This window comes from Passer montanus, unplaced genomic scaffold, assembly GCF_014805655.1.
Source record: "Passer montanus isolate IOZ18808 unplaced genomic scaffold, ASM1480565v1 scaffold538, whole genome shotgun sequence".
Classification (NCBI taxonomy): Eukaryota; Metazoa; Chordata; class Aves; order Passeriformes; family Passeridae; genus Passer; species Passer montanus.
The window spans coordinates 2-8769 of NW_024370352.1; the positions used below are offsets into that span (position 1 = coordinate 2).

Below are 8768 nucleotides of genomic sequence, written 5' to 3' on the forward strand. Positions count from 1 at the left end.
TGGGGATTTTGGACGTGTTTTGGTGTCTCCAGGTGGTTTTGGGTGGTTTTGCAGGGTTTTTTTATTGTTACAAAGTGTTTTTTGGTGGTTTTGAGGTGGTTTTTGGTCGTTTCCGTGTGATGGGACAGCTCAAAGTTCTTGAGATGTTTCTTAGAGGACGATGAGAAGGAGTGCCAGGAGAGGTTGGGGATTTTGGACGTGTTTTGGTGTCTCCAGGTGGTTTTGGGTGGATTTTGATGGTTTTTTGGTGGTTTTGAGGTGGTTTTTGGTGGTTTCCGTGTGATGGGACAGCTCAAAGTTCTTGAGATGTTTCTTAGAGGACGATGAGAAGGAGTGCCAGGACAGGCTGGGGATTTTTTGAGATGTTTTGGGGTCTGGAGGTGGTTTTTGGTAGTTCTGAGGTGGTTTGAGGTGGCTCTGAGGTTGTTTGGGGTGGTGGGACACCGGAAAGTTCATGAGATCTTTGGAGCAGCACCAGAAGGAGGCGTGCCAGGACAGGTCGGGGATTTTTGGAGGTGTTTTGGGGTCTCCAGGTGGTTTTGGGTGGTTCTGGGGTGGTTTGAGGTGGTTCTGAGGTTGTTTGTGGTTGTTTTGGGGTGGTGGGACACCGGAAAGTTCATGAGATCTTTGGAGCAGCACCAGAAGGAGGAGTGCCAGGACAGGTCGGCGTTTGGGACGTGTTTTGGGGTCTCCGGGTGGTTTTGGGTGGTTCTGGGGTGGTTTGAGGTGGTTCTGAGGTTGTTTGTGGTGGTTTTGGGGTGGTGGGACACCGGAAAGTTCATGAGATCTTTGGAGCAGCACCAGAAGGAGGAGTGCCAGGACAGGTTCCCTTTTCATCCCAAATTTCCCCCTCAAATTTTCCATTTTCACCCCAAATTTCCCCCTCACCCCTCCCAGATTTCCCCCCAAAACCCCCCAAACCCCCCAAAATTCCCCAAAAATTCCGAAAAAACCCCCAAAACCCCCCAAAATCCCCAAAATCCCTGAATTTTCCCGTTTTTTCTCTCCCCCCGGCGGCAGGGTGCGGCAGTGCCAGTCCCACCCATCGGGTGCCCGTGGCAGGGCCCTTCCACGAGCTCCCCCAAATTACCACTCAAATTTTCCATTTCCGTCCCAAATTTTCATTTTTTATCCCAAATTTCCCCACTCTCAGATTTTCCATTTATTTCCCAAATTTCCCCCTCAGATTTTCCCTTTTCATCCCAAATTTCCCCCTCAGATTTTCCATTTCCCTCCCGAATTCCCCTCTCCACTCCCCCTCACCCCTCCCAGGTTCCTCCCAAAATCCCCCCAAATCCCCCAAATTCCCCAAAAATCCCGAAAATCCCCGAATTTCCCCGTTTTTCTCCCCCCGGCAGGGTGACGCAGTGCAAGTACAAGCGCATCGGGTGCCCGTGGCAGGGCCCCTTCCACGAGCTCTCGGTGCACGAGGCCGAGGGCTCGCACCCCACCAAGACGGGCAACGAGCTCATGGACATCCTGGACGAGATGGACCAGACGCGCAAGAAGGAGATGCAGCTCTACAACAGCATCTTCAGCCTGCTCAGCTTCGAGAAGATCGGCTACACCGGTACGAGAATTCCCCAAAATTCCCAAAAATTCCACAAAAATCCTGCAAAAATCCCATGAAAATTCCGCAAAAATCCCAAAATTTCCGCGGTTTTCTGAATGTTTTCTGGAGGTGTCTTGAGGTTTCACAAAGGTTTTTTGGGGTTTTCTGGAGGTTTCTTGAGGTTATCTGGAGGTTTTTTGCGGTTCTCCAAGGATTTCCAAAGGTTTGTCAAAAATTCCACAAAATTCCCATAAAAATTCCACAAAAATCCCAAAATTTCTGGCGTTTTACAAAGGTTTTATGGGGTTTTATGGGGATTTCTTGAGGTTTTACGAAGGTTTTTTGGGGTCTTATGAAGGTTTCTTGAGGTTTTCAGAAGGTTTTTTGGGGTTCTTCAAGGGTATTCCATGGTTTTCAGAAGGTTTTTTGGGGTTCTTCAAAGGTTTTCCATGGTTTGCAGAAGGTTTTCCAAAGTTCTTACGGGTTTCTTCAAAGGTTTTCCATGGTTTGCAGAAGGTTTTCCAACGGTTTTATGAGGTCCTCCAAGGGTTTTCCATCTTTTTCAGAAGGTTTGGGGTTCCCCCCCCGGCGGGTGCGGCAGTGCCAGTCCCACCCATCGGGTGCCCGTGGCAGGGCCCGTCCCACCAGCGCCCCCAAATTCCCCTCGGATTTTCTGGTTTTTATCCCAAAAATTCCATTCCAGTTTTCCATTTTCATCCCAAATTCCCCACTCTGATTTTCCCTTTTCATCCCAAATTTCCCCCTCAGCTTTTCCATTTCTCTCCCAAATTTCCCCCTCAAATTTTCCATTTTCATCCCAAATTTCCCCCTCAAATTTTCCATTTTCACCCCAAATTTCCCCCTCATCCCTCCCACATTTCCCCCCAAAACCCCCAAAATTTCCCAAAAATCCCCAAAACCCCCCAAAAATCCCGAAAATCCCCGAATTTCCCCGTTTTTCTCTCCCTGGCAGGGTGACGCAGTGCAAGTACAAGCGCATCGGGTGCCCGTGGCAGGGCCCCTTCCACGAGCTCTCGGTGCACGAGGCCGAGTGCTCGCACCCCACCAAGACGGGCAACGAGCTCATGGACATCCTGGACGAGATGGACCAGACGCGCAAGAAGGAGATGCAGCTCTACAACAGCATCTTCAGCCTGCTCAGCTTCGAGAAGATCGGCTACACCGGTACGGCAACCCCCAAAATTCCCAAAAATTCCACAAAAATCCTGCAAAAATCCCATGAAAATTCCGCAAAAATCCCAAAATTTCCGCCCTTTTCTGAATGTTTTCTGGAGGTGTCTTGAGGTTTCACAAAGGTTTTTTGGGGTTTTCTGGAGGTTTCTTGAGGTTATCTGGAGGTTTTTTGCGGTTCTCCAAGGATTTCCAAAGGTTTGTCAAAAATTCCACAAAAATCCTGCAAAAATCCCATAAAAATTCCACAAAAATCCCAAAATTTCTGGCGTTTTACAAAGGTTTTATGGGGTTTTATGGGGATTTCTTGAGGTTTTACGAAGGTTTTTTGGGGTCTTATGAAGGTTTCTTGAGGTTTTCAGAAGGTTTTTTGGGGTTCTTCAAGGGTATTCCATGGTTTTCAGAAGTTCTTATGGGTTTCTTCAAAGGTTTTCCATGGTTTGCAGAAGGTTTTCCAAAGTTCTTATGGGTTTCTTCAAAGGTTTTCCATGGTTTGCAGAAGGTTTTCCAACGGTTTTATGAGGTCCTCCAAGGGTTTTCCATCTTTTTCAGAAGGTTTGGGGTTCTCCAAAGGTTTTCCAAGGTTTTCAGAAGGTTTTTTGGGGTTCTGCAAGGATTTGCCAAGGATTTCCAGAGTTTTTTTGGGGTTCTCCAAGGGTTTTCCATGGTTTTCAGAAGGTTTCTTGGGGTTCTGCAAGGATTTGCCAAGGATTTCCAGAGTTTTTTTGGGGTTCTCCAAGGGTTTTCCATGGTTTCTGAAGGTTTTTTGGGGTTCTTCAAAGGTTTTCCATGGTTTTTCGAAGGTTTTTTTGGGTTTTATGGAGGTTTCTTGAGGTTTTCAGAAGGTTTTATGGGGTTCTCCAAAGGTTTTCCATGGTTTTGAGAAAGTTTTGCAAAGGTTTTTCAAAGATTTGCCAAGATTTTTGGGTTTTTCCAAAGAAGGAGATGCAGCTCTACAACAGCATCTTCAGCCTGCTCAGCGGTTTTATGAGGTCCTCCAAGGGTTTTCCATGGTTTTCAGAAGGTTTTCTAGGGTTTGCCAAGGTTTTCTGTGGGTTTTCCAAAGAAGGAGATGCAGCTCTACAACAGCATCTTCAGCCTGCTCAGCTTCGAGAAGATCGGCTACACCGGTACGGAAACCCCCAAAATTCCCACAAAAATCCCAAAATTCCGCAAAAATCCCAAAATTTCTGTGGTTTTAGAAAGGTTTTTTGGGGTTTTATGGAGGTTTCTTGAGGTTTTCAGAAGGTTTTATGAGGTCATCCAAAGGTTTTCCATGGTTTTCAGAAGGTTTTTTGGGGTTCTCCAAAGGTTTTCTGTTGTTTTCAGAGAATTTTCCAAACTTTTTTTGGGGTTCTCCAAAGGTTTTTTGGGGTTTCCAGAAGGTTTTATGGGGTTCTCCAAGGGTTTTCCATGGTTTTCAGAAGGTTTTAATGGGGTTCTCCTTGGATTTGTCAAAGTTTTCTGAAGGTTTTTTGGGGTTCTTCAAAGGTTTTCCATGGTTTTTCGAAGGTTTTTTTGGGTTTTATGGAGGTTTCTTGAGGTTTTCAGAAGGTTTTTAGGGTTTGCCAAGGTTTTCTGTGGGTTTTCCAAAGAAGGAGATGCAGCTCTACAACAGCATCTTCAGCCTGCTCAGCTTCGAGAAGATCGGCTACACCGGTACGGAAAATCACCAAATTCCCAAAAATTCACAAAAATCCCAAAATTCCCGTGGTTTTAGAAAGGTTTTTTGGGGTTTTCTGGAGGTTTCTTGAGGTTTTCAGAAGGTTTTTTGGGGTTCTCCAAAGGTTTTCTGTTGTTTTCAGAGAATTTTCCAAACTTTTTTTGGGGTTCTCCAAAGGTTTTTTGGGGTTTCCAGAAGGTTTTATGGGGTTCTCCAAGGGTTTTCCATGGTTTTCAGAAGGTTTTAATGGGGTTCTCCAAGGATTTGTCAAAGTTTTCTGAAGGTTTTTTGGGGTTCTTCAAAGGTTTTCCATGGTTTTTCGAAGGTTTTTTTGGGTTTTATGGAGGTTTCTTGAGGTTTTCAGAAGGTTTTATGGGGTTCTCCAAAGGTTTTCCATGGTTTTCAGAAGGTTTTTTTGGGTTCTCCAAGGATTTGCCAAGGATTTCCAGAGGTTTTATGGGGTTTTCCAAAGGTTTTCCATGGTTTTCAGAAGGTTTTTTGGGGTTCTCCAAGGATTTTCCATGGTTTTCAGAAGGTTTTATGGGGTCCTCTAGAGGTTTTCCGAAGGTTTTCCAAAGGTTTGCCAAGGTTTTTCAAGGTTTATTTGGGGTTTTCCAAAGAAGGAGATGCAGCTCTACATCAGCATCTTCAGCCTGCTCAGCTTCGAGAAGATCGGGTACACCGGTACGGAAACCCCCAAAATTCCCACAAAAATCCCAAAATTCCGCAAAAATCCCAAAATTTCCGTGGTTTTACGAAGGTTTTTTGGGGTTTTATGGAAGTTTCTTGAGGTTTTCTAAAGGTTTTATGAGGTTCTCCAAAGGTTTTCTATGGTTTTCAGAAGGTTTTCCAGAGTTTTTATGGGTTTCTTCAAGGTTTTTCCAAGGTTTTCAGAAGGTTTTATGAGGTCCTCCAAGGCTTTTCTGTGGTTTTCAGAAGGTTTTTTGGGGTTCTCCAAAGGTTTTCCATGGTTTTCAGAAGGTTTTTTTGGGTTCTCCAAGGATTTGCCAAGGATTTCCAGAGGTTTTATGGGGTTTTCCAAAGGTTTTCCATGGTTTTCAGAAGGTTTTATGAGGTCCTCCAAGGCTTTTCTGTGGTTTTCAGAAGGTTTTTTGGGGTTCTCCAAGGATTTGCCAAGGATTTCCAGAGGTTTTATGGGGTTTTCCAAAGGTTTTCCATGGTTTTCAGAAGGTTTTTTGGGGTTCCATGGAGGTTTCTTGAGTTTTCTGGAGGTTTCTTGAGGTTTTCCAAAGGTTTTATGGGGTTTTCCAAAGGTTTTCCATGGTTTTCAGAAGGTTTTTTGGGGTTCTCCAAGGATTTTCCATGGTTTTCAGAAGGTTTTATGGGGTCCTCTAGAGGTTTTCCGAAGGTTTTCCAAAGGTTTGCCAAGGTTTTTCAAGGTTTATTTGGGGTTTTCCAAAGAAGGAGATGCAGCTCTACAACAGCATCTTCAGCCTGCTCAGCTTCGAGAAGATCGGCTACACCGGTACGGAAACCCCCAAAAATTCCACAAAAACCCACAAAGAATCCTGAAATTTCCGGGGATTCATGGATTTTTTTTGGGTTTTATGGAGGTTTTTTGGCATTTTCCAAAGGTTTTCTGGGGTTTTCTGGAGGTTTCTTGAGGTTTTATGAAGGTTTTTTTGGGGTTTTCTGGAGGTTTCTTGAGGTTTTCTGAAGGTTTTATTGGGGTTTTCTGGAGGTTTCTTGAGGTTTTCTGAAGGTTTTATGGGGTCCTCCAGGGATTTCTGAAGGTTTCCCAAAGATTTGCCAAAAATTCCACAAAATTCCCATGAAAATTCCTCAAAAATCCCAAAATTTCTGGCGTTTTCTGAAGGTTTTAAGGAGGTTTCTTGAGGTTTTCTGAAGGTTTGATCGGCTACACCGGTACGAGAATTCCCCAAAATTCCCAAAAATTCCACAAAAATCCTGCAAAAATCCCATGAAAATTCCGCAAAAATCCCAAAATTTCCGCGGTTTTCTGAATGTTTTCTGGAGGTGTCTTGAGGTTTATGAAGGTTTTTTTGGGGTTTTCTGGAGGTTTCTTGAGGTTTTCTGAAGGTTTTACGGGGTCCTCCAAGGATTTCTGAAGGTTTCCCAAAGGTTTGTCAACAATTCCACAAAATTCCCATGAAAATTCCTCAAAAATCCCAAAATTTCTGGCGTTTTCTGAAGGTTTTATGGAGGTTTTTTGGGGTTTTCTGGAGGTTTCTTGCGGTTTTCTGAAGGTTTTATGGGGTCCTCCAGGGATTTCTGAAGGTTTCCCAAAGATTTGCCAAAAATTCCACAAAATTCCCATGAAAATTCCTCAAAAATCCCAAAATTTCTGGCGTTTTCTGAAGGTTTTATGGAGGTTTTTTGGGGTTTTCTGGAGGTTTCTTGAGGTTTTCTGAAGGTTTTATGGGGTCCTCCAGGGATTTCTGAAGGTTTCCCAAAGATTTGCCAAAAATTCCACAAAATTCCCATGAAAATTCCTCAAAAATCCCAAAATTTCTGGCGTTTTCTGAAGGTTTTATGGAGGTTTTTTGGGGTTTTCTGGAGGTTTCTTGAGGTTTTCAGAAGGTTTTATGGGGTCCTCCAAGGATTTCTGAAGTTTTCCAAAGTTTTGTCATAATTCCACAAAATTCCCATGAAAATTCCTCAAAAATCCCAAAATTTCTGGGGTTTTAGGAAGGTTTTTTGGGGTTTTCTGGAGGTTTCTGGAGGTTTTCAGAAGGTTTTATGGGGTCCTCCAGGGATTTCTGAAGGTTTCCCAAAGATTTGCCAAAAATTCCACAAAATTCCCATGAAAATTCCTCAAAAATCCCAAAATTTCTGGGGTTTTAGGAAGGTTTTTTGGGGTTTTCTGGAGGTTTCTTGAGGTTTTCTGAAGGTTTCTTGAGGTTTTCCAAAGGTTTTATGGGGTTCTCCAAGGGTTTTCCATGGTTTTGAGAAGGTTTTATGGGGTCCTCCAAGGGTTTCTGAAGGTTTCCCAAAGGTTTGCCAAAAATTCCACAAAATTCCCATGAAAATTCCTCAAAAACTGAAGGTTTTTTGGGGTTTTACGAAGGTTTCTTGGGGTTCCATGGAGGTTTCTTGAGGTTTCCTGAAGGTTTTTTGGGGTTCTTCAAGGTTTTCCATGGTTTTGAGAAGGTTTTTTTTGGGTTTTCCAAAGGTTTTCCAGAGTTTTTTGAAGGTTTTCCGTGGTTTCAGAAGCTTTTTTGGCATTCTCCAAGGATTTCCAGGCTTTTCTGATGGTTTTCCAAAAGTTTCTTCAGCCTGCTCTGCTTCGAGAAGATCGGATGCACCGGTACAGGAATTCCACCAAATTCCACAAAATTCCACAAAATTTCTGGAGGTGTTTTGAAGTTGTCCAGGTTTTTTGGGAATTTTGTAGGATGCAGATGTTGCCAGTTTGGGATCCAGTGATAATTCCGGGAATTTTGTAGGACAACGATGAATCCTTGCAGGATCCGTTGATAATTCCGGGAATTTTGTAGGACAACGATGAATCCTTGTAGGATCCGTTGATTGGAAGAGTCGAAAGTTGGTGGTGAGAGAACAGAATTTGCTTGGAACCATCAAAAATGGGTTGAAAGTGACAAAAATGGGTTGGAAGAGACAAAAAATGGGTTGGAAGAGAAAAAAAAGGGTTGGAAGCGACAAAAAAGGTTGGAAGTGACAAAAAATGGGTTGGAAGAGACAAAAAATGGGTTGGAAGAGTCGAAAGTTGGTGGTGAGAGAACAGAATTTGCTTGGAACCATCAAAAATGGGTTGAAAGTGACAAAAATGGGTTGGAAGAGAAAAAAATGGGTTGAAAGAGACAAAAATGGATTGGAAGAGACAAAAAAATGGTTGGAAGTGACAAAAGTTGGTGGTGAGAACACGGAATTGTCTTGGAAACATCAAAAATGGCATTGAGGTGGTGAACATGGGGTGGAAGCGACAAAAATGGGTTGAAAGAGACAAAAGTTGGTGGTGAGAGATCGGAATTTGCTTGGAACCATCAAAACTGGGTTGGAAGTGACAAAAATTGGTTGGAAGAGACAAAAAATGGATTGGAAGAGACAAAAAATGGGTTGGAAGAGAAAAAAAAGGGTTGGAAGCGACAAAAAAGGTTGGAAGTGACAAAAAATGGGTTGGAAGAGACAAAAGTTGGTGGGAAAATGACAGAAGTTGATGGTGAGCAAATGGAATTGGCTTGGAACCATCAAAAATTGGTTGAAAGTGACAAAAATGGGTTGGAAGTGACAAAAAATGGGTTGGAAGAGACAAAAAAATGGGTTGGAAGAGACAAAAAAAACGGTTGGAAGAGACAAAAAATGGGTTGGAAGAGACAAAAGTTGGTGGTGAGAAAATGGAATTGGCTTGGAACCATCAAA

General features: G+C 43.3%; 1 long non-coding RNA gene across 1 annotated transcript; it reads left to right on the forward strand.

Moving 5' to 3' along the window:
* Positions 1–7916: 7916 nt before the first annotated feature.
* Positions 7917–8297, forward strand: LOC120509819. Its single transcript, XR_005629349.1, has 2 exons — positions 7917–8017; positions 8057–8297. It is a non-coding gene; the product is annotated as an uncharacterized LOC120509819 (long non-coding RNA).
* Positions 8298–8768: the final 471 nt, after the last annotated feature.